The 25,783-nt window shown below is 33.5% G+C and overlaps 1 non-coding gene across 1 annotated transcript; it reads right to left on the bottom strand.

The window, feature by feature from the left end:
- Positions 1–8,247: 8,247 nt before the first annotated feature.
- Positions 8,248–8,338, bottom strand: LOC132168339 (small nucleolar RNA snoR8a). The gene has a single exon (XR_009438853.1). It is a non-coding gene; the product is annotated as a small nucleolar RNA snoR8a (small nucleolar RNA).
- Between the last annotated feature and the right edge of the window lie 17,445 nt (positions 8,339–25,783).

The raw sequence follows: 25,783 nt of genomic DNA, 5'->3' as shown, positions 1-25,783 counted from the left end.
GGAAAATTGGATGAGCAGTACCATCGGTTGTGAGATTATTGCTCCATGGTTAGGAGCACTAATGTAGGTAATTGTTTGCTTTTGATGATTGAGAGACCAATGCTTCAGGTGCTATGCAGATTTTGGAGGCTTTACATTTCGTTGGCAGCTATGAAGAATGGTTTTCTGGAAGGGTGTAGGCCTGTTGTAGGTCTTGATGCATGTTTTCTGAAGGGAACATATAAGGGGCAGTTGATGTCTGCTGTGGGCAGGGATGCCAACAACAACATATACCCTATTGCAATGGCTATCGTAGAGGCTGAGACGAAAGATAGCTGGACATGGTTTCTTGAGGCACTTGTTGCAGATCTTGGTTCTACTCCACATGGGTTGACTTTCATTTCGGATCGACAGAAGGTAAAATACTTGTATTCATTTGTTATTCATATCAATTTAGTATTTAATGTAATGCAACTAATTATTTTTTCAACTATTGTGCAGGGTCTCATTCCGCAGTCTGAGCATCGTATATGTGTTAGGCATTTGCACGCGAATTTCAGAAGTGCTGGTCATCGGGGGGGTGCTATTGAAGGACCTTCTTTGGTGAGCTGCCACATCATACACAAAGATTCAGTTCTACGGAGTAATGGATGAGTTGAAGATGGTTAGCAAGGATGCACATGCTTACCTAGAGAAGATAGATCCTAACACTTGGTGTAGGGGATGGTTCAATACACATTGTAAGTCCAACCTCTTACATAACAATACTTGTGAGAGTTTCAATTCATGGATCAAAAAATTCCGTGACCAGACAATCTTAAGCATGTTGGAAGGGATTAGATGTAAGTTGATGAGAAGGTATGTGAGGAAGAAACAGTTGATAAGTTCAAAGGAGGAGGCCTTAGGGCCAAAGATTAGGAAGAAGCTAGAAAAAGAAGAGGATGAAGCCAGTAACTGTTGGTGTACATATGCCGGTCAGGGTATGTTTGAGGTTGAGTACCTTGGGAGAAAATTTGTTATAGATATGGAAGCTAGTACTTGTGGTTGCAACAAATGGGATGTGACTGGTATCCCATGTGCGCATGCAATTTCGGTCATTTTACACCGAGGTGGGGAACCAACTGATTATTTGAGTGAGTACTATGGTAAGGAAAAGTACCTCAAGGCTTATGACCATGTTGTCTATCCTGTGCCAAGTGAAGAGCAATGGCCTAGAAGCAGCCAACCAAAGATTGAGCCACCCAAGGCGAGGGTAGCTCCTGGTAGATCTAAGAAAGCAAGAGAAATGGCTATTGATGAACCAAGAAATCGTAATACAATTAAGAAGGGGGGGAACAAAAATCAATGTGGGTACTGCATGAAGTTTGGCCACAACAAGAGGTTATGTGTTGCTAGGCAGAGACGAGATGAAAGAAGGGCACGTGTCAGAAAGTACTACAGAGATAATGCATCAACTGACTGGAATTTGGACATGGTATCCACTCAATTGCTGATTATTGTTTAATTGAATAAATTTGTTTACATATTTAATTATTTATTTATTTCTTCATTTTTCCTGTCAGTTGATGCAGGATGGATCTTCAACTGCCACTACAACTACCAGCAGGAAAAGGGGAAGAGTGAACACACCATCAGGTTCACAAAGGGCATTAGGATCACAATCTGGTGGTTGTTCAACAACCACAACTCAAAGACCTTCACAGCGGGCATCAGAGCATGTCTCACAGCCTGCATTTAAGCCAGCATCAGAGATTGCATCACCTCACAACTCCTGGCAGCCTACATGTAGGGCAGCATCAGAGATTGCATCACCCCAAATCTCACAGCCTACATCCCATCCTGCAGCACAGGCTGCATTTAGGCCATGTTCAGAGATTGCATCACAGCCTGTGGGAGTAGCAACCTCTGCCACCCAACCAGGAAATGCACTTGCTGCCACCCAACCAGCCAAAACAACAACATTTTATGCCTACAAACAAAATGTGAGTCATTCTTCATATCCATGTAATTAAGAGTGAGAAAAAAATATAGGGGCCTAATTGTATACCACCTAACTTGCATGCATATACTATTTTTTCGAACAAAAATAAAAGAACCCTAGGGTTGGCAACAAGGACGAGAATAGGTGGTAGGCTGAGGGAACATGTTAGAAGTGGAAGAGAACCTGCCAACATGCAGAAGCTTGTTGTTGATCTGACTGGCAGCCTTACTGGGCCACCACCAATTCCAGGGGGTGGACCATGATGCTCTTGGGGTCCTCCCAGAGTTGGCGGTATAACATTTAGAATAGCCCCGTATGATTTCGACATACAAAAGGGCCAAGGGACAGCTGCTAACCATCCACCAGGTTTTGATGAACATGTTCGAAGAATGGAAAAAGGGAAGAAGAAAATGCATGGACCTTGACTGTTTTGTGTGAACTAACCTTTTTTTTTTTTTTTTTTTTTTTTTTTGTTTTTGTGTTTGGGGTGGTATGTAAGCATTGTAAACCCTAAACTTTATTAGAACTTGTAGCTGTTTGAGGTATTTTGTACACATTGTAATGGTTGACCTCTTTGGACATGTGGCTGTTTGGTGTCAACTTCATTTTGTGCTTGACCACTCACGGCTTGTAATTGTTTGGGCTATTTTTGTAAACAATGTAATGGATGAATTCTAGATGGTTGTCATGTACTTGTTTGGTGTCAAATTTATTTTGTGTTTGACCACTTACAGCTTGTAAGTATTTGAGGTATTGTGTAAACATTGTAACGGATGAATTGTAGATGATGGTCATGTATTTTTTGGATGTGGATGAGGTAACTTTTAATACTTTTGGATTTGGATTGAGGTATAATTTCTAAGTACTAAACACTATCTACATATAGTTTTTGCTATAAATTCTTTAGTACTTGTTATTTTGGATTTGGATTGAGGTATAATTTCTTAAGTACTAAACACTATCTATATATAGTGTTTGCTATGATTTTGATAGTTTGATTAATTTACAAGTGCTTATACATTTAGTGTTCTTGTGGTATTAATTAGGTTAAATTGAGTAAATGTCGATGATGTAATTTTTCAGTGGTATTAATTAGGTTAAATTGAGTAAATGTAGATGATGTAACTTCTCATACTTTTGGATTTGGATTGAGGTATAATTTCTTAAGTACTAAACACTATTTACATATAGTTTTTGCTATAAATTCTTAAGTACTTGTTATTTTGGATTTGGATTGAGGTATAATTTCTTAAGTACTAAACACTATCTATATATAGTATTTGCTATAAATTCTTAAGTACTTGTTATTTTGGATTTGAATTGAGGTATAATTTCTTAAGTACTAAACACTATCTATATTTAGTGTTTGCTATGATTTTGATAGTTGGATTAATTTACAAGTGCTTATACATTTAGTGTTCTTGTAGTATTAATTAGGTTAAATTGAGTACATGTGGATGATGTAACTTTTAATACTTTTAGATTTAAATTGAGTTCAATTGACAACATTTTGCCAATGTTTTATTTTCCAAGCTGAAGGTAACACAGCATCAAGCAATAAGAGAAATTGCGGTCATAAGTGGGTTGGAAAATTTAGTGAACAAATCAATTTGGATACTTGTAAATTTGTACCAAGAAAATTCATACAAACCATGCCAAATATTACACAATAGTTGGATACAAAAAGCCTAACCATATGGTCAATTGATACAAGTCTGATACAAATAAAGACAACAAAATGTCTTTTTCAGCTGCTTAAACAAGACACCAACAACATGCAAGTGCAACTCGAAACTTCAGCTGCATCGAACGATACTTATTCTCAACCCTTTTAAGTTTAAGTGTAAAATTAGCAGCATCAACTTCAATTTTTGGCTTGTACTCAACAAGTTCAATCTTGCATTTCAACACTTCCATTGCCCTTTCGGACTTCAAATCGTGCTGCCATGCCAACAACATCGACATCAGTCGATCACCGCACACACAAAATTCTGGTTCAACCCATTTAAAAAAATTGCAACCACGATTTGTTTCATTCTGCATAATCATACAAATTAGGGTCTAATCCATCATTAAAGTATTTAGGCATAACAGGAAGAGCAGCAAATTTATGTGAAAAAAATAAATAAATTCTCAAAAACATCTTACCACATAATTTACACCGACATAAAACCTATTTCCATGATTTTCAATTGTTGATGCTATTTTGACAACGGTTTTGCTCCCACATTTGCAAATTGGATAGCTCGATCTTGAATCGCTTAACTCACCATCGGAGTGCTCCATCTTTAACCGTCGTCACCTCGTCGGTACTAGACAGTGAGTAATTTTGCCGGTGGATGATTTTCGCCGGTCTGGGTCTCGTCGTCATGTGGGATTCTTCGCCGCCGGATGTACTTAAATTCAGCTTTCTTTCTTCGACTTTCTTTCTAAGCCTTCGAATCAATGGCTGGAACCCATTTTGCCATCAACTTTCACATTTTTTCCGCAAGCTTCGGCCGTGGGTCTTCGTGTTCGAGTTTGGTATGCTTGGACGAGTGAGACGAGTGAGCGTGTGTAAGGGTGAGGGTGAAGGGTTAGTAAGACACTAATGAGGGCAAAATGGGTAAGCAATCTAAAAAATAGCACGTGAATATCACGTGAGTGGGCGTCCATTAGGGTTTGACGATTCATATGGACGGAAGGGTGTTATGTGACAGAAAACCAAAGTTCAGGGGGCCTAAGTGAGAATTTTGAAAATTCAGGGGGGTTTTGTCAAAATGGCTAGAAGTTCAGGGGGAGTTTGTGAATTTTCCCCTTAATATTATTACTAAGCAACTAAAGGTGGGAATAGGATCCGCTCCATTTCAAATGAATGGAGAGAGTATCATGTTAATGTTTTTCAGATGGGTAAAATTGTCGTTTTAATTTTTTGAATATTTGTAAGTGTTGAGTCCTACATTGAAAAAATATAAAGAAAGAAGAGTAGTTAATATATATAAGTAGACCAGAGTCCACCCATTTAAAGTTTTAGGGTGCGTTTGGGAGTGCGTTTTTTAAAAAATAATCTACGATTTTAAACCAAATTGCAATTTTAGAGTGTTTGGGATTGCGATTTTAAAAACGCAAATTTTAAAATCACAAAAAAATCTCTGATTTCTATAAACTGATTAGATGATGCTTATTTGAAAAGAGAATAACTTCTATGGGGTCTTGGCACAAACTAAGGCCTTTGTGCCCTCCAGTAAGAAAGCGACACATCAACATGGAACACTATAACAAAAATATGATGTTCCACTTAATCTTTTTTCTAGAATACCTAAAACAAAACATCTTCTAGAATAAACTTTTCATATTTTTCTCTAAAACCACCCCAGCTACCAACCTACCACCGGAGACAACGCCGGAAACAACACCAGAGACAACGCCTGCCAGTACAGAGAAAGCCGAAGATGACGCCGTCCGATACAAAAAACGCTATGTAAGAACGGTGCTCCTCCTCCCTCTCTCCGGTGCCCCTCTCTATCACCTGCGGCAACAGAGAAAAAATTGTTTCTTTGCTGTCGGTGCTCCCTCTCCCTCTTCCTCTCTCTCTCTCACACACACATTGGCAGTAGAGAAAAAATTTCTCTGCTGCCGGTGCTTCCTCTCTCTCCCTCCTTCTCAAATTAGAAATTTCTCTGTATCTCTCTTGCATTGGGAAGAATCGAGACTTGGTGGAAAGGAAATTGGGAATTTTACTGCGAAAAATTTGTTGGGTCTGGTGGGATTTGGGATAATTTGTGGAACTTAATGGTGGGTTGGTGATAATTTGAGGGTTTCGGACATAATCGTTGGTGGGTTTGTGGGGGAATTGGTATTTTTTTGGGCAATTGTTGTGCTTGGTTGGTGTTGATTAGGGTTTTGGGAAGGATTGGAGATTAAAGTTGAGGTTTTTTGTGGGATAATCTCTGGCGGATAGCGTGTATTGGTGGTACCAATGCTAGGTCGATCACAGTTAGTGTCATTTTCCGTTAAAATCTTTGTTGACACCGGTGAGAGAGAGGGGCACCGAACAGCGTCATCTCCGGCTTCCTCTGTACCGGCCGGCGTTGTCTCCGGCGGCAAGTTGGTGGCTAGGGTGGGTTTGGATAAAAATATGAAAAATTTATTCTAGAAGGTGTGTTATTTTAGGTATTCTAGAAAAAAGATTAGGTGGAACATCATATTTTTGTTATAGTGTTCTACGCTGATGTATCACCTTCTTATTGGAGGGCATAAATGCCTTGATTTGTGCCAAGACCCTATAGAAGTTATTCTCATTTGGAATAATGCAAATTTAAAACAAAATCACGATTTCTATTAAAAAGATATTTGGTGCAATAGTTACCTTTTTTTTTAACGGGAAAGAAAAAAATACCAAGAATACTCACCTAAAATATATTAAAATCGTTCTTTTATCTTTTTCTCTTCATCTTCTCTGTCTCATTCATCCTTTTTCCGCCCTGTAGCAGTGTGCGTCGTTGTTGTTCATCTCTTCGCCCATCTACCAGGTAATAATCTCATCTTAATATTTTCTTTCTCTCCATATAACTCCTATGCTTTTGTAAAACTTTCCACTGTTTGGTGTTCGATGTTGTATTATATGGTTTGTATGATTATTGTGCCTTTTTATATATGCGTTTATGTTCTTCGATCATTTCTACAGAGTAAAGTTGTGATTTTTTTTTCTTTCAAAATTTTATTAAGATTACCGTGCATTCATAGTGATTTGCAATCTATCATAATATGCAGTGATAGATCACTGTACACACACAGTAATATGATAGTGTGTGTAGAGTAACAGTGTGAGGCTTTTTCTTTAGAAAAAAATTATACTGTACAGTGACCAAGATGATGATTTTTCCTAGGTCTTTGTGCACTGCATAGTGATGTGCACAATGACGATTTTTTATGGCTTTTTTTTTTTTTTTTGGTACTATACAGTAACAATTTGTGATGGATTTTTATTTTTATTTTTTAGTAACAATTTGTGATATATATATATATATATATATATATATATATATATATATATATATATATATATATAATGGGTAATAAACAGTGATAATTTGTGATTTTTTTTTATTTTAATTTTTTTTATTGTGCAGTGCACAGAGACCGAAGTATTTTTCTGGATCATTGTGTTACTGTGCATTGCACAGTGATGTACAGTAAAAATTTAAAATAATGACTTTTTAATTTTGTTTTTAGTGCTATTACGTTTCAATGTTTGTATCAACTCCACATGGAAACATATATTTTACCCCCCAAAGCATCACCACTATTGCATTTAGCCCCTATAATTTAAAAAGTGACATTGGATCTCACAAATTATCAAATTGTCCAAATTTAACAATTCGTTAAGTCTTTTCATCTTTTTGGATAGAATGAAAATCACATGTGTTACACAGAGAGACAGACCTATATACAGATGGGGCGGCCATGGATCCCCTGTTTTGAAAATTTTTCACTTTACATCTAAATCCACGTTATTTCAACTTTTAGTGCGCATTATTTAGTGTGTGATGTGTATCTTTGATTAAATTGATTCATTGTATCAACATTTTGTCCAATAGTCAATAGTCAAAGGAGGTTGAGCCACCCCCTATGTCCTTGGAATACACGCCAAACCACTCCCATAGTCATTGGAGGTGATTTGGTCACACCTGATGGTTTGAAAGTGGTTTTGGCTTCACTAGAAGTAATTAATTTTGTCCATTCATTTTTTAAATCTATGTAAACCTATTTTGGGTAAAATCCACTTAATCCTTTCAAACTACCAGCCAAATGACAATATACTTAATCCCCTCAAATTACTACCTCAATAACAATCTATCCTAAAAACTATCAATTACGACAATTTACCTTCAAAACTATAAATTACGACAATTTACCCCCCAAACTACCAAAACAATGACAATGTACCCCTAATGCTAGCAAAATGACGAAATTACTCCTATACAATTTTCAATAAGACAAAAATACTCTTATCTTTTTTTTAAAAAAAAATAAAAATAAATATATTTAAATTATTATTATTATTATTATTATTATTTTAAGAAAAACAAAGTTGAAAAAAGCAGGGATGACTTCGAACCACCCCATAGGGTGGCTCGACCACCACTGAAGGCAGGGATTTGAAAGCGTTACTTCTCTTCCAAATATATAATTAATTTTCCATTTACGCAACAAATTTTCAAACTGAATCATCAAGAAACTGTGCAGGATCGAATAGTATGTGAGCGAATGAACGTGTAATAAACTAAATGTAATTGAAATTGGGCGGCGCTCATATTCTACGGGTGTAAACGTGTCTGTCATCATGCCATGGCAATAGCATTCAGAACGAGGAATTTTTATAATCATCGCAACCAGCCCCATGTATTTGCATATAGCAAAAAAAGAAAAATGAAATCTTTCAAAAACTTTGAAATTCATGCAGGAACTGGAAAAAAGAGAGAACAAAGAGGAAGAACCTAGTCTTTGATGTGTGGCGCAAAGGCTTTGCTTAGGCTATGAACTTGGTAAATGGTAGCCATTGTTTATTTATAAAGTAAATATTATAGTTTGGGGGTGGCTCACCCCATTAATGAGACAAAGGTGGCCAAGTTGTCCCCGAAAATTGCTTGGTGGGTGGCTGGACCATCCCCAGTTACCTAGGGGTTGTCTAGCACCCCTGTTTTGCTTTTTATTTATTTTTTAGTTTTTTTATTCTTTTTTTAATTTTTATAAATTTTAGTATTTTTGTTTTTATTTTAGTAAGGGTAATTTTGTTATTTTGTTAAAATTGGGGGTACATTGTCATTGTATTGGTAGTTTAGAGGGTAAATTGTCATTAAGATGGTAATTTGAGGGGATTAAGTGAACTTTACCTTTTTATTTTTTTTGTTCCGAGTAAATTTTTATTTTGAGTAGTCCATGAAGGGCTTGGGGACCATCCCCCTCTCCCCAAGCTAATCCATACCAAGAAAAAAAGAGACCAGGAAATTACACAAAAATGGTTTTTTATTTATTTTTTATTTTTTATTTTAATTATTTCTTTTGTATTCTTTAAAAAATTATGTGACTTTTAAAATTATTATTTAATCAAAATTCAATAGTAATCTTAAAAATTACATCAAATTTAAGGGACAAAAAAAAAAAAAAAAAAAAAAAAAACACACACAATAGAAAAGGGAGGTGCGGTGAATCTGTATTTTTAGCTAATAAAGATGTACAATCGTTTACAAATAAAAAAAAAGGTTTTTCTGTAAACCTAAATATATATAAACTAAATAATAATAATAATAAAAACCTAGAAAAAATTGTTTAGTGGTCAACCACCCCGGTGTCATTCTAGTACAATTCCAAAATATTACCAGTAATTTTGTTTTAATGTGGGTATTTTAGTAAATTTTGTTCAATTTGATTAAGAGCATATGCATTGTTACCAAATTGAGTAATAAGAATATCTATTTTTTTCCACCAAATTGATTTTATCTCACCACTTATCCTAAGAGGATTCGAAGATAAGTAATGGTGAAATATTTAATTAAAATAGAAGTTGAATGATGGAGATTAAGTTTGAATTCAAGACTTCTACTCTAATATCATGTTAAATTACTACTTAATTGTCTGAAAAAACTTAAATTGATAGGGATTATAACTATAATCACATAAATAACACTTTAACAAAATGAATTTATTGCACAGCAATATAATTGTGGTACTATCACGACTTCACTTTATTTGAGATAAAATCAGGTATTTGTTCTGCTGGTTTTCCTAAAGTTGCTTTGAACTTCAATCCTATACATATTCAAATCATGTACTTGGGATTCTTATGGGAAAATAATAGGGATGGACCATTGTCTTCCTCTTTAAGCCTGGTGTAATTAATTATATATATACTTAACTTTAAAGAGATTAAGAGTCCTTTAACATTCACTTTGTGATTTTACGTTTTACATTGGTTACCCATCACGGAAACCTTTGGACTGTAAGCATAGTTCGAAATTTACAAATTAGAGAAACATCACTTTTAACACCTTAAACTTTCATTTTATTTGCAATTATTTTTCTAAACTTAAAAAAGTTTTAATTTAGTAAATCCAAGTTTAAATAGTTTGCAATATCACTCATACCGTTAGTGTTTGAGTTTAAATCTGATCAACACACTTAGCCATCAGATTGTTGAACATGAATCCCATTACGATGATATCTACCAACAACTACTCTGGTCAACACACTCTGATAACTCTTGAAACCGTCTCATGGCAACCCGGAAATGTTTTATTTTCGTGATTTTTGGAGAGGCACTACAACTGTTGTTGGATTTGTGGTCCTAGCTATCACTTTCCAAGGTTCATTCGGCCTCTTGTCATGAATATTTGAAGCATTTGTTGGTGTTTGTTGGAGTGCTTTGCTTTTACCTCTAATGGATTGCATCTCAACTCTGTAATCCTTTTTAATTAGCTTGTGATATGCTTAGTCTTAATAGGTTTGCCAAATATTTTCATTTCTAAGTTTGTCACTCTGTTTTAGCATCTATGTAGTTTGTATTTCAGTAATTACAAATCTATGCTATGATATAATTAGAGCAATATATTCTATGACATATATATCTTAATATCATTTTTCATGTCTTGTTTGTTAGACTATTAATTAAATGATTAAATTTATAATATTAATTATAGCAGAAGATTCATGCTACTATGAACTAAGCCAAAACCTTAATGGCACTGCGACGACTTCTGGAATCGGAATATGGCAACCTTGACAACAACATATTTCTGAGACATTTGTTGAGAGAGTCACTGCGACGGTTGTTGGGATTATCTTCCTGTTATTAACTTTCTAGAATATACTCCTCAAGCATTTTGTGAAAATGCCCTACAACTTCTCTCGCTTTGGTAATTGAAGTTGGCTTTGGCCTTTTGAGTTGCTTTCTGCTACTGCTTTTCAATTTTTCGAAAGTTGATCAAACGTTTGTTCCAGCATCTATTGAGTACTTGTATTTTCACTGTTCATAAATAAGAAGGTTTTATCGTCTGTAATTTTACATTAGGCATGTAAAAAATAACGTGAGATCGATTTTCATCTTTCATAAGACAAATTAAACAGCCTTATTTGTCGTTTTTCTTGAGCATATAGTTTCTCCAAAAAGTGAAAGCAACTAATTATTGGAAAACTTTGTCATATGGGTCAACAACTAATTAGATAAGATGCCTTTAGGGTCATTTATTATTATTGTTATTATTTATTTATTTATATTTTCTACATAATGAATAGTCAAAAAGAGAGAAATAATGATGCTGAGAGATGAATAAGAAAAGAGAAATGCTTCAAAGCGGGATCATTTACATGCACCGGGATCCTTTCCGGTTGAAAACAACTGCAGAGGAACCGGTTTGTTGTAATATAGGGATAAAATGGTCCAACCAAGAAATAAAATTACTATTTTATCCATACATTACAACTCAGTGGTTCCTCTCCGGTTGTTTTCAACTAGAAAAGATCCCAGTCCCATTAGCATACCTCATCCAAATAATTCGATATGACGCTTAAGAACACAGTATTCTCTTTGGCCGATGTGGGACTAATCACATTTCTTTTTCTACAAAACACTAGGAGAGTAAAAAGTGGAAAAAACGACACCGGAATAGAAAGGAGAGACTAATGCCTCGAGGGGTAACTTTAATTATATCAATCATCTTACTCTGATAGTAAGATGCCAAGACGATCAACGCTCGAACCTCATCATCAAAATTAATTTTCACTGAAGACAATTGATTTGTGATGGTGTTGAACTCATTGAGATGATGTGCCACCGAAGCTCCTTCCGCCATCTTTAGGTTAAACAATTTCTTCATCAGATGCACCTTATTGTTAGCCGACGGTTTCTCATACATGCTTGACAAAGCCTCCATTAGACCTGCTGCGGTCTTCTCCTTTACAACGTTGTGTGCAACTGATTTTGACAGTGATAACCTGATAACTGCTAGGGCTTTACGATCAAGCAGAGCCCACTTGCTATCATCCATGTCGTTGGGTTGTTCTTCCAAAAGAGGTTGATGAAGATCCTTCCCATAAAGATATCTTCAATTTGTACCTTCCAAAACCCAAAATCTTTGCCGTCGAATTTCTCGATTTCTATCTTTCCTTCTTCACCTGCCATTGCTCCCACTCGAACCAACAGCTCTGATACCAGTTGTTAGGAAATTAATCCTATTTTTCAAGACCTGTGAGATGCGAAAAATAAGAAGAATGCGGAATAACAAAGATTAGGCAATCACACACGACACAAAGATTTAAGTGGTTCGGCTTAACAAGCTTACATCCACTGGCGGAGACGACCCAGAGAAAATTCACTATCAAAAGATGGAGTACAAAAATAGTAGAGAGAAAATCACTCAGATCTCAAATTCCTAATACATTCAAATCTCACTATCACACAAGAGAGATTATTCCTAAAATAGAATACAAAAGACATGTACAAACTCTTCTTTTGTTGGAACAGATGGCGGCTGATCTCTATTTTCTTCTCTTACTTTGCAGCACCTTTTTCTTCTAATCACTTGTTTGTGGCTCCTCCAAAAAACCACCAAGAAGAAAACCCCGTTGCTGCCCTTGTACCTCCTTCTCTCAAATTCTCTCTTTTTTCTCCTCCCTTTGGTGCTTCACGTTTTTGGCACACACACAAATTCACCTTGTGCTTTGTTCCTTATATAGAAGCTTAAGTCTCCTTTTACATGTTGGTCTAGGACTTCTACTATAAGTCAAACAAGGAGTTCAATAACACATAGGAGAAGGACTCCAAAACAAACTTAGACAAAAGTCTCCTAAACCCAAAAGAAATAGAGAACTAGTGGAGCCCACGTGTGATGGGTGGCAAGTCATACCTAACACTTTAATTATATGAATCATCTTACTCTGATAGTAAGATGCATTATTGAGCAATAATTGGTGACTGAGAGTTGATGTACATCATTATTGGTGCCATACATCTCATTTTTCAACTCAAAAAGAGGAGCAACTTTAGGCTTAGCAATTAGGCGCGCACACCTGTACGTACCTGAATCATTGAAGGTATTTCTTGATAAGACAACAGGACCATCCTCAATATTGCTCTGTGCTTGTTTTTTCTTAAGCAAAAGTAAAAAGACACACAAAAGAAACAAGGGGAAGGACCACCGGGGATCCTTGAAGATATGCGATGTGGAATTTATTCTTTTATATTAACCAATAGTTATTATTTATTAATTCTAAGAATCTTATAACCTGGGACACTAATAATTAACATTGTTCGGCTTTGACAAGTTGAGATTGAACACACATTTTATTGTTTGGCTCAAATATCTCATAAAGGAACTAGCCTTAGAATCTTAAAATTCAGCTCAATTCGCATTACAACTAGGGGTGTAAAATGACCCTAGTTGCTCGTGTACTCAACTCGGTTAAACTCAATTTGGTCTTGGTTCAATAATAAATGAGTCGTTTGTGAACACAATAATATGTTCGATTATTAAACGATATATACTCGTAGTAACTCGGCTCGATTTAAATAATCTTGTATAAACTCATATAATTTTACTTAAGATCGTAACCCAGTTGTTTACTAATAAAAATGTTTTATCCTCTGTAATTTCACATCAAATATGATGTTGACAAATTTTTTTGGAATAGTTTCTTCACAGTTTTTGCACATTATCCTTGCCCATATTGCTTTCCCCCAAAAAGTGGAAGCAACTTATTGGGGAACTTTATCATACGGGTCAACACTCAACAGCTAAATGAATTGGGTGCCTAAAGGGTAACTTGATTTAAAAGCCAATGCTGTTTCGGATTGGATTCATGAACCCACAGTAATCATGATTGGATTCATGGATCCACACTATTTATATAATTTTAGAAATATTTTGTATTGATATTGTTTATTTTGAAAAGAAAAAAACAAAAAGACAATAAAAATTTCAAACCTGCACACACAGTTCATGCCAGAATGCCGAGGTGATCTTTTGAGAGAGAAAGTGAGAAAGGGGGTAAGAGCATCTTTGGAAAGCTAGGTACTCTGGAGGGACACGTGGCTTGACTCTATACGCTAGCATCGAGTACAGTTTTCGGATTGGATTCATGAACCTACACTAATCCACCTCCATTTCATGATCCTATTTATTTAACGGCAACTTTGATGTGCCATAAGAATAGAATCTCATGTAAATGATTATTTTGAGACAAATAATTATTTCTTAATTTAAGGCACAGGCTTTTCTTAATGGGTAATGTGAATGACTATTCTATTCTATCTTCTTTTAATTTTAATAAAAATTATCATTTTAATTATGAAATAGTAATTCTGCGTATCAAATGTAGCCTAAGGGTAATTTGGTTTCAAATCCTTTTCTTGTTAAAGAATTAGAATAAACATACCATAAGTAAAGAAGGTTAGGGAGATGAAAACTGTTTTTAGGAGTGTTTTTGGTTTGAAATTATGCTTTAATGTGACGTAAAGGTAAAAACTGGTTTTTAGATTTTTTTTGCAAAAAGGTCCTTATCGCTCTCATCTTAAAAATAAAAATTGGTTTTCACGAAAACAAATATAGAAAAATATATTTTGCCCTCTCAAAGTATCACTACTATTCCATTTAGTCCCTATAATTTAAAAAGTAACATTTAATCCCACGAACTATCAAATTGTTGAAATTTGACAATTTGTTAAGTCTTTTCATCTTTTTGGACGGAATGAAAATCACGTGTTATATATGGAGACAGACCCATATGCAGATGGGATGGCCATGGACCCCCTATTTTGAAAAAATTTCACTTTATATCTGCATTCATGTTATTTCAATTTTTAGTGCAAATTATTTAGTGTGTGATGTATCTTTGACAACATTGACTCATTGAATTAACATTTTGTCCAGTAGTCAATAGTCATAGGTGGTGGAGCCACTCGAAGATGCCAAACCACTCCCATAGCTGTCGGAGCTTGTTTGGTCACACCAAATGCTTTGAAAGTGGTTTTGACTTCACTAGAAGTAATTAATTTTGTCCATCTATGTAATTTTATTTTTTTTGTTCCAAGTAAATTTTATTTTGAAATTTTTAAGAGGTTACTCCAACTCATATATATATATATATATATATATATATATATTGAGAGCTTGAGTAGTCCATGGAGGACTTGGCCGCTTGGGGACCATCCCCCTCTCCCCAAGCTAACCCCATACAGAAAAACCATAGCGGGAAATTAGATTGGTGTAGGCTTTTTTTATTCTTTTAAAAATGATGTGACTTTTAAATTATTATTTGATCAAAATTCGTTAAATTAAACGAAATATTCTCTTTTAGATGTTAAATCTCATTAAAAGACAAAACTACCCCAAAATAAACAATTAAAACTAAAAATATAAATATAAAAATTAATTTTTTTAAAAAAAATAGGGGGCCACACTCCCTTTGGGGAGGGGGTGGCGTGCTGCCACCCCTAGCCACCCTGGGGTGGCTTGTGTGCCATCCCTGAGGCGATGGCCACCCCCAGATCTGCCCAGGGGTGGCCCGACGGCCCAACAATACAAAAAAAATAAATTATATAGAATGAGTCTTACAAAACATGATATGATACATAAGTTTTACGTACTTTTTTTGTTTGCCTATTTATTACTGTTCTTTGTAGCTTCATTCCCTCTTAAATGATACATATTACATAAAACTAAATCCTATAAGAGACTCTGTATTCAACAAATCATATTCCTCTAGCTCTTTTAGTTCTAATCTCCATCTCCACTTAGCTAATTTCATTTTATTATGTTATTTTAATTGGGTCACAAATAAGGTTAACTACTTTAGTTGTTAACCTATGATTATTAGGCTCCCACACTGGCCATGCTCACTTGGGCTATATATGTTGATGCGGATGCATGTGATTATTGGTAATATAATTGCATCTGTGCCTGCCTGCATTATGTGGATATTACTTTTAGGTAACCGCATCCATATCAAGTGATTAGCAACCACTATTCACACGGTTGTTAATTACTATCCATATATTAAATAATAGGTCTTTTGGGACTATTCATGCCTTACACAATTAGCAACAATCCCATGCCTTACACTTGGAAATCTTCAAAGCTTTCCAAACAGGGATAGAAAATCTTCAAAGCTTTCCAAACAGGGATAGAAAGCAGGAGGATCTGGACATTAGAAATAACAGGAGCAGAGTTCCGATCCATAAAGAGATGAGGATCCTTAATCGCAAGGATGGTGTGCAGTGAGTCCCCTTCAATGAGCAAGGGAGAACAACCACAACCATGGGCAGCAGCCATATTCTGACAGCCAGAAAGTTTCCATTAGATGTGCTAATTTTGATGTACATCTTGTTATTAGATGAGCCGCTTCCCACTTTGTGTTTGGAAGCATTCCCACTTTTTCTTTGTTATTGTCTTCTATTAGATTAAGGAGTGGCAAAGACCCTCATTTGTAATTCTTCCCTTGTTTCTTCTCCCTTATTTGAGAAAAAATAAAAAATAAAAATAAAAATAAAAATAAAAAAAATAAGAACTCATGACTTACGCAACATTCACATTTGAGTGATGTATGCTTATCTTACGTCATTGAATGGTTTCCCTTGGCATTCATTCATTTCACAGGAAGCTAAAATGTGAAACGAATGAATAAAGACCTATTACCTAATATATGGATAGCAATTAAATTGTGAGAGCTCCATTGCTTAGAAAAAGAAAAACAAATCAAATCTAAGTAGATGTTAGTCCATTTTTCACATGTATTGGTCGTGCAGGGTGCATGCACGGTTCACATTAAAGGTCCACATAGGGCCAGATTATCATATGAATGACTGTCTTATCTTTTATAGGGCGATTTTCAACCCAATTCGGACTCAAGAATATTATCAAATAACCCCATAAAACTTGCTTATAAAAATTTACCCAGATTAACAAATCAAAGAAAATAAGTAGTTTTTTTTTTTTTTTTTTTTTTTGAGTTGGTACGGTAAAAAGACGGTGCTTAGAACAGAAGGAAAAGTTTGCCATTTTGCCATTTTGTCCTTCAAAACTCTAAAAAGACAGTGCTTAGAACAAAAATAGCCATTTTTACGCTGATTTAATAAATATGTCTACATAAGCTTTTATATTTAAATTGCTCTTTTAGATTAATTGTTTATGAATGTACACACATACAATATATAGTTAATTTTATGCGACTGTTAGAGTTCGAGGTATTGCGTGAGGCATGACATCATCTGCCCCTCCTTCACCTCCTATTACATGGGAAAGATGGACTTAATTAATGAACTAGTAATATTAAAGATAAAATTTTCACAATTTCATGTCTTTCTTTTTTTACATGTCAGCATAAGATGAGAGAAAAGAGAGAGAATGATTCGAACTAGTTACAAAATTGTAGGTCTTGATTAATGCTAATAAAAAAACTCTTAATTTTATGGCTTGCTTGCCTTGGAATATTCTATATATCTATTGAACAAGAAATATACTCTCTGCAGATAGATTAAGAAAGTGGGGGAAATGAAACGAGCACAACTTTTTCTTTTCTCTTTTTATAATAATTCAAAAATATTTTTGAAATTAAATTATAATATAGGCATTGAAAAGAAGCGTGGGAATTTTTTTTTTTTTTTTATTAAAAAAAATAGTTAGGCGGGAAGCTAAAGAAACTTTCTGAAACCCAAATATTCTACTGACAATAAAAAAAGCATCAACATGCACTCAATAAAAATTTGTTAAACAGTGAACTAAAAATAATAATATAACCTCCCCAGTAACTAAAATTTAACATTTTAAATAGTTTTAGAGTAGCTAAGTAGCTAAAACTGTTAAATAGATTAAAGCTTTTCAGCCCACCCATTCTCGGTATATTGATCACTTGTAATCATTTTCCTATTTAATTAGACAAAAAAAAAAAAAAATGTTTAAAGCTTTCCAGTGGTTTCATACTTAGGTGCATATAATTGAAAACATTTCACTAACAATGGTTTATAAAATATAAAATAAAAATAAAAAAGGTTGGAAAAGAACAAAAATTTAAAGAAAAAGTACACATATCTCTGAGTAATTCTAAAAGTCTCTTTTGTATCACTCAAAAAATGATGCGGTTTTTAAAATTATTATTTGATCAAAATTTAATTATGATTAATCACAAGCCTAATTATGATTTTAAGAACCATATTTGGATATGTCATAGGACATAGCGCGCGCTAATACTAGAGCATAAAATACTAATTGCTGAAATAAAGAGACCACGAATTCTAAAACAATGTGACAACCTTAAAAATAAAAATATTGGGTAAAGCTGTAATTAGGACGGAAGCATATCGATCAAAAGCTAAAAAGGATTACAAATTAAGTTGTGATACAATCCATTAGAGCTAAACTTCCGTTTGGTTGTCTATCATAATTTGTGGAACTTTTAAGATATATTGCAATTAACCAAAGGATTTCAAGCATGGTAAGCAAGAGAAGACCCGTGAGAGCTTTCCAGATTGATCAATTATCCTTAGAATTATAACAAAAATACAAAACACTTTCAAAAACACAAATATAATAATAAAAAAAAATTAATCACTTTTATGTCGCGTCATAATATTTTTTAAATAAAAAAATACTCTCAAAAACACATTATTACGCAAATATAGCCTAAATTCATTTAATTTTTGTTTCCCTCAAAGGGAGTAGGATCATCTCTATTTCATTTGAAATGGAGAGTATCCATTTATTATAAAATGATGAGTAATATTGTCTTAATATTAAAAATGAATGACAAAATTTATAATATTATTCATCATTTTACACTAAATGAAAACTCTCAATTTCAAATGAAATTGAGAGGATCCTATTCCCCCTCCAAAGACGAATGGTAAGCAGCTTGTATTATAAAAAATACAAAAAAGGGATTTGTTAGGTTACTGATATCTGATATCAGCTTGTAAAAAGAAGAACCATCAATTCCTTTCAAGAGATTAAATTGTTAGAACTCCATTGCTTAGGAAAAAATACAAATAAAATCTAAGCAGATGTAATACGTCCATCTTCAACATTTAATGGTCGATTCTCTAGTGATCAAGAGTGAATGGTTCACATTAAAGGCCAACATATATAGGGCCAAATTATGATATGAATCACGTATCTTGATCTCTCCCAATACATGTGAGTGTCAGTGATGTATGCATATCTTATGTATGTATTCCGAGAGGCAAGATTTTTTTTGTCCTAATAGCATGATGCTAATACACCTGAAAATGGTACCATTTCCTTCATAGGAGAATGAGGGATTATCAAATGAATTAGATTTAATTACCATTAAAACCTGATTACAATCAAATCTTTTAAATTAATACAATCAAATCAGGTAGGACAATCAAGTATACTCTAACATTCTCGTCAAATTCAAGGTAGAATATTCTGGAAGCTTGAGTATAAAAATCTCATTACAATTAAATTTCTGAAATTAATACAATCAAATCCCAAAGAATAATCAAATATACTCTAATATTCCCCTAAAAACTTAAGGTAGAAGATTTTGGAAGCATGAGTTTGAAAAGATTTTTATTTTTTAATTTTTTTCTTGCGGTGGAGATGACAACGGTTGGTGGTGGAGATGAGTTTGAAAGGATTGACATGGACAACTCAATCCACTGAAAAATTTCCAAATTTGATGAGTTGATTGTGCATTATGCGTAATAATCTTTGATAATATGAGTATGTAAATATTATATATATAATAGAATTCGGTTACCCGATTATTAATTTGATTTTTAAATATTGCCAATAACCAGTACCGCAAACTGTTTAGGCAGTTATTTAACGGTTAACAGTTATTAGTAGTTAATAACCTTCCCGCTTGTACAAGCTTAATTAGACCCCAAAATTGTAGAGATAGAGATTTCATAGAATATAACTTTTAAAATGGCTATATTGATTGAGTTATAATCTGGCGTCCCAAAATCTACAAGGCTGTAGATGAGTCAAGAATGCTATCGAAGAGAAAATATTTATGAACTATAGTCAGATCCTCTTCCTTTTGCAAGCCGAATCCATTGAATTTCATACAATATATATATGTCGGTAGATTGGCCACACAAGGCCAAAAGCATGGATTAATCAAGGGTGCAGTTGGACAAGTTATAAATGTCGTTTGGATTAAAGAGATTTGAGATTTCTAATTTTATTGTTAACAACAATAAGTTCTAGTTTCAATTTAAAATTTTCTTAAAAAACAAATGATTTTTTTTTTTTTTTACATGTCTGCACAAGAGGAGGATGAGGATTCAAACTAGTGACCTCCACTTCATTAAGTGTGGTCCCAATCGATTGAGCTACCTCTTGGGGTAAAAAACAAATGATTGAATGTGTGTTGAAAAATCATGATTGAATGTACAGCGCTAGCGATATATAATATGAGGCCTAATAGCATTCTTAGCAACTTCCCCAGGCTTTACTCACCAAAATAACCAAAAGTATATATATATATATATATATATATGGCATTCATTTGAATAAGCCTAGCTTTAGTTGGGATTTTGTTTTCAGAGAAATCTTTAACATAAGGCAAAGAAACAATATGCTTTTTCCTATGCCAAAAAGCATTAGGAAGTTCAGAACAAATAGAATCAACAATCAAGGTATTGAAAACAGAAATTTTTGATTGCAAAAGCTCGTCAGAGAGTTGTTCAGCAATCTTTTTATACCTTAATTCTTGTTTGAAGAAATTGAGATGTTTATGCTTAGCAGAAACTAAATTTAAACAACCGTTATCAATTTCAGACTCAGGAGCAAAAGGGAATTTTACTTCAAATCCCATCTTAACAGTTGAGACACCAGTGTCATCAATTGTTATGGGGTAAAGCATGGCAATGAAGGGCAAACCAAGAATGACTTTATCAGTCATGTTCTTGACCAAAATAGCAGGAATATGAAAACAGACATTGTTTTCACAAACATGAACATTGTTCAATTCATACTTGATGTTCAACTTTTCTCCACTGGCTGAATGCAACCGTTCTGTGAATTTTTCAAAATATTTGCTGGGAACAAAAATTCGATACGATCCAATTGTTGTCCTAAAATATGCAAAGACTGGGCACAAAAATTATTTTGTTCGATAATTCTCCTATCGTTAGTAATAGGATCTTTATCATCATGGATTTTAAAAGGGGAACTTTTAACAACCATTTTGTTGACATCAATAAGAATGTTTTCAAGGGGAGGATGAGAAGCCTTGATGACAGATTTATCTTCTTTGACAAAATTCTTTTTGACAACATTCAAAACATTATCGTCAGGGAAATGTTTTTGAAGATAATCTAAAAACAAAATATGTTTTTGGGACTCAATCATCATCTCAGTCCATTTGACTTTGATGCGATCATGTTCCTTGAATGAATATTTCTTTTGAAAAGCATGCCGAAGAGCACGATTTTCTTTTGACAAAAAATCTTTTGACAAAGCAGGCCAATCAATGACAGAAAAGAAATCTTTGATTGGGGAGGTAGAGGTGATGACATTACACTGATGAGGAGCAGTGGGAAGAGGAGCATCAAAATCAGAAGCAGAGGGAGAAGTAGATCTACCTTCGTCATCTGTTAGGGGATGATTTTTAGTAGAGTAAAAAGCAGAAGAAACTTGGGAATCGATAGAAATTCCTTTGAGTTTCAAATCAGGGTTAACATGACAAAGAGGAGGAGAGGCGTTAAGTGACTCGTCCACATCTTTATCACGACGACGAAATCCTTCTGAGGTCGTTGAACCCGCAAAAAAATTCCTTCGTTCGTTAACCAACAGAGGCCTTTCAAACAGCGGACGTTCGATCCTACTGGAAAGTCCTAAATCAGAAAAATTGATTTTGACAGATCCATCCATATATTGTTGGATGTAATCAAGATTAGAGGCATCGTTAACTACTCGAAAAGGTTTTGCAACACCTTCCAAAAGCCACTCGTTGGGGAGGTCAATCTCTTCCCAGCAAATCATTTTTGGAGTTTTAATATGAGCATTCTGAGTAGAACTTTGAATCAATAGAGTCGATTCGCCTGGATTCTTGACCACAGCTTGTGGATTTAGATTTGTCTTCATCAATTTATAATAAACACGATAGATGATAGCACGGGGTCTACTACCTTCTTCCATGTTATAACCAGAAGATAGAATATTAAGCGTTAAAGCTTTTAAAACATGCATATCAGACAAAGAAAGAGAGAGATTGGGAAAGACATTAAAATGAACAAGACCAACAAACAAGGATGATTGAATCATTCCAAGTATACTGGTCTTAAAATCAAGAAATCTTGCGTCACGCAAGCAAAGCAAGACAAAAGCATTAATACCAAGTCGAGTCAATGGCTTGACTGCAACTTGAACACAACCAACATGTAAAAACTTATAACCTTTAGCAAGAGAGTCGTTAATGAACCTCTTGTTAAACAGGGTTATAGTTTGATCTTTGCCGGTAATAGCAAAGGTTTGTTCGACAGTTTTGACAGAAAATTGAGATTTAAAAGAAGATTTAAATATTTGCTGAATACATGAAGTATGAGTCAAAGGTTCATCAGGGAAATCAAGGGGAATGGAAGGACAAGGCTTCAAAACAGGGTTAACCTTTTCCTTTCCCTTGTTGCTGGCCATTGTGGCTCTGCAAGAATTCACGGGTAAGAAAATCAGGTATTGAATTGTTTGAGCCTTTGATGTATTCCATATCAAAATCAAAAACACTCAAAATGGCTTGCCATCTGGCAAAAATTTGTTTTGATGCAATATTTTCAACATCTTTTTTCAAAATATACTTGGCAGATTTACAATCAATACGCAAAAGAAATTTTTGATTGAGCAAATCAGATTAAAATTTAGAAATACACAAAACAACAGAAAGTATTTCTTTCTTAATAGTACTATAATTAATCTGCGCAGAATTCCAGGATCCAGAATGGAATCGAACAATTTGTTCAGAAGATTCTGGGTTAGATCCTGGGGAAACAACTTGTTTCAGGATTCCTCCAAAGCCAATTTCAGAGGCATCAGTATCAACAATTTTGAAAGAATTATCAGAAGGGATGCCTAGACAAGGGAGAGTCTTGACATGGAGTTTGATTTCTTTGACAAGAGAAGTATGAATATCAGACCAAGGGGAGGATTGCCTTGTAACCTTTCAAATAAAGGTTTACAATGTTTTCGCAAATCCTTGTAGAAATCAGCAATATAATTCAAAGAACCAAGAAATCGTTGAAGTTGGGATTTCTCAGTGATGACATCAGGAAATTTATCAGCAAATTGAATCGCCCTGTCAATAGGACAAATCTGGCCTTTAGAAATATCAAACCCAAGAAATCTGATTTTATCTTGGAAGAGTTTGATCTTTTTGGCAGAAACAACAAGCCCGTTATATCGAATGGTTATATATATATATATTTTCTATTTTAACAACTCACTTTTTTAGAATACTCCGACAGTCTTATTATTTTAACAATCAACTTTCACTATTCCATTTAAATATTATTTTTTAAAGATTTGTTAAACTTTCACTAAACCTGATCCACCCCCAAGGGCAAGGGGTGGTCGGCCACCACTTGTGGTGGCCAATTACCCCATTTCTTTTTAAATTTTTTTTATTAATATATATATATTTTTAATTTTGATTTTAATTTATTTATTAAATGTAAATAATAGTTTATTATTTTGTTATTAGTGGAATGTTCCAAACTGTTGGATGAAAATGGATAGTCTAGATCGAAGATTGGAGAGAGCGGAAGGAAGAGAGAATTGCATTTTTTTTTTTTTTAAAGGAAAAAATGCTTGCCACGTCATTTGGGAAGCATTTTGGAAAGAAAGTCTTGGGATGTGAAGCATTTCCGGAAATCTAAAGCGTTTGTTGTTGAGTTCTTTTAAAAAGTTGCTAATTAAATTGAACATAAAAAATAATTTTTTTAACCAAATTTTAGGGAAAGTCTACATTCCTCCTCAAACTAGTCTCCAATTGACAATGTCACTTCCAAATTTTCAATTGTGACAATGTTTTTCCAAACTACAAAAAATTATCAATGTTTCCCCTAATGACGAAACAACACTTAGTAAAATAAAAACAAAAAAACACTAAAACTTTTAGAAAAAACTTATATCTAAAAAAATATATATCAAATCTAAGGGATGGCCAATTTTTTTTTTTTTAAAAAATCTTTTTTTTTATAAGAAAAATTTTTGTTTGTATTTTATTTTCGTTTTTATAATTTTTTTAAAATTAAAAAGTTCAGTTTTAAAAATTTAAAATTTTCATTTAAAAAAATTAAAATTTTCGTTTTTTAAATCAACTTTTTTTTAAAAAGAAATTAAATAAAAATTTCCCTTTTAAAAAAAAAATCGTTTCAAAAAAAATATTAAAGCAAAAAAATCGTTTTATATAATTTTTTTTAAACACAATTTTTTTTCTTTTTTTAATTTATACTGATATTTTTGTCTTATTTAAAAATTTATAGGCATATTTTTATCTTTTTGTTAACTTTAAAAAGATATTAATAATATTTTAATAATTTAAAAGATATTATCACAATTAAAAGTTTTAATAAAATATTATTAATTGAGTAATAATTTTAGAAGATAGGTCAACTTTTCAATGGTAAAAAAAGGCGGCTGAGCTTTATTGAATACTGTTTCCGTAAAATTGACATGACAAGCAGACATTTTTGCCTTTTTATGTAAAAGAGTGCTCGAGATTTTAACAATTGCGGAAAAAAATAACAAGAAATCACCGCATCAAAAGTTAATATTCTCTGTTTTACCAAACGCCAAATTGCTTAAACTAATTTTATGGATGATTAATCAGAATTAGATATATATATTTTTTTGTAAGTACATTAAAAGCAAGAAAAAACAAACACAACAGGAATTAGACATTTTTGTCTCATACATATGCTTATCTTTTAACTGTTTAATTCTTCACCAAATTCTTTAAAATAACCCATATCATTACATGACATGTAACACATAATTACATGAAAGAAATGCTACTTTTCATGTACATTTATCATATTTTATTTTATATTAAAATATTTTAAATGTTTTATTTTGTTTTTTCAGTGAGTTGACATGGAAAACAATTTAAAATAAAAATGATAAATCTAAATAGGTACGAAGAATAGGTTAACTCAATTAACTTTACCCTCTCACCCCCCCTTTTATATTTATTTTTATGTTTTTTACCTTTTTTGAATGTAAATTATATTTTATCCTTCAAACTATTACCTTAATTTTACATGTTTTTTCAAATTACATCTCACGCGCAATTTCGAACCTATAAACTACCAAAAATATTATCATTTTTTTTTTTTATGGAATTTGAAGGTAGCTCCAACACCTCTCCGGTGGGTTTTTTTTTTTTTTTTTTTTTTTTTCTTTGTAATTAAAGGTATTTTTAATAAAAAAAAATGATCGAAAATATTTTTAAAATTTATACGTTCGAGTTGCAATCATTTATTATTTAAATTTACAAGTATATTATGGTGATAGTTTTTTTCTTCTTTAATTCTAAGCCGTTTTGTACTTGGTGATAGTGTTTCACCTGCCACTTGGCCAACTCAGTTAAAGCTGAAAATGACGTGTCCCTGTTTATAGCCGTTAACGTGTAAGTGTCACCATCTTGGTTGTTGAGCATTAATCATGACCACAGCCCATAACTGTCACCAAGGGTGAAAAAATCTTCTCCCATCCATAATAGACTGAAAGATATTCAATTTATAGTTAAGATTTATTCTTAAAAATTATACAACCACAAATAGAACATCTACCCTACTAAAAAAAAAAAATTCAGATTAAAAAATAAATT

The sequence above is a fragment of the Corylus avellana genome, chromosome ca1, assembly GCF_901000735.1.
Source record: "Corylus avellana chromosome ca1, CavTom2PMs-1.0".
Classification (NCBI taxonomy): domain Eukaryota; kingdom Viridiplantae; phylum Streptophyta; class Magnoliopsida; order Fagales; family Betulaceae; genus Corylus; species Corylus avellana.
The sequence above is the reverse complement of the archived record's forward strand: the minus strand, read 5'-3'. Positions and strand labels throughout refer to the sequence as shown.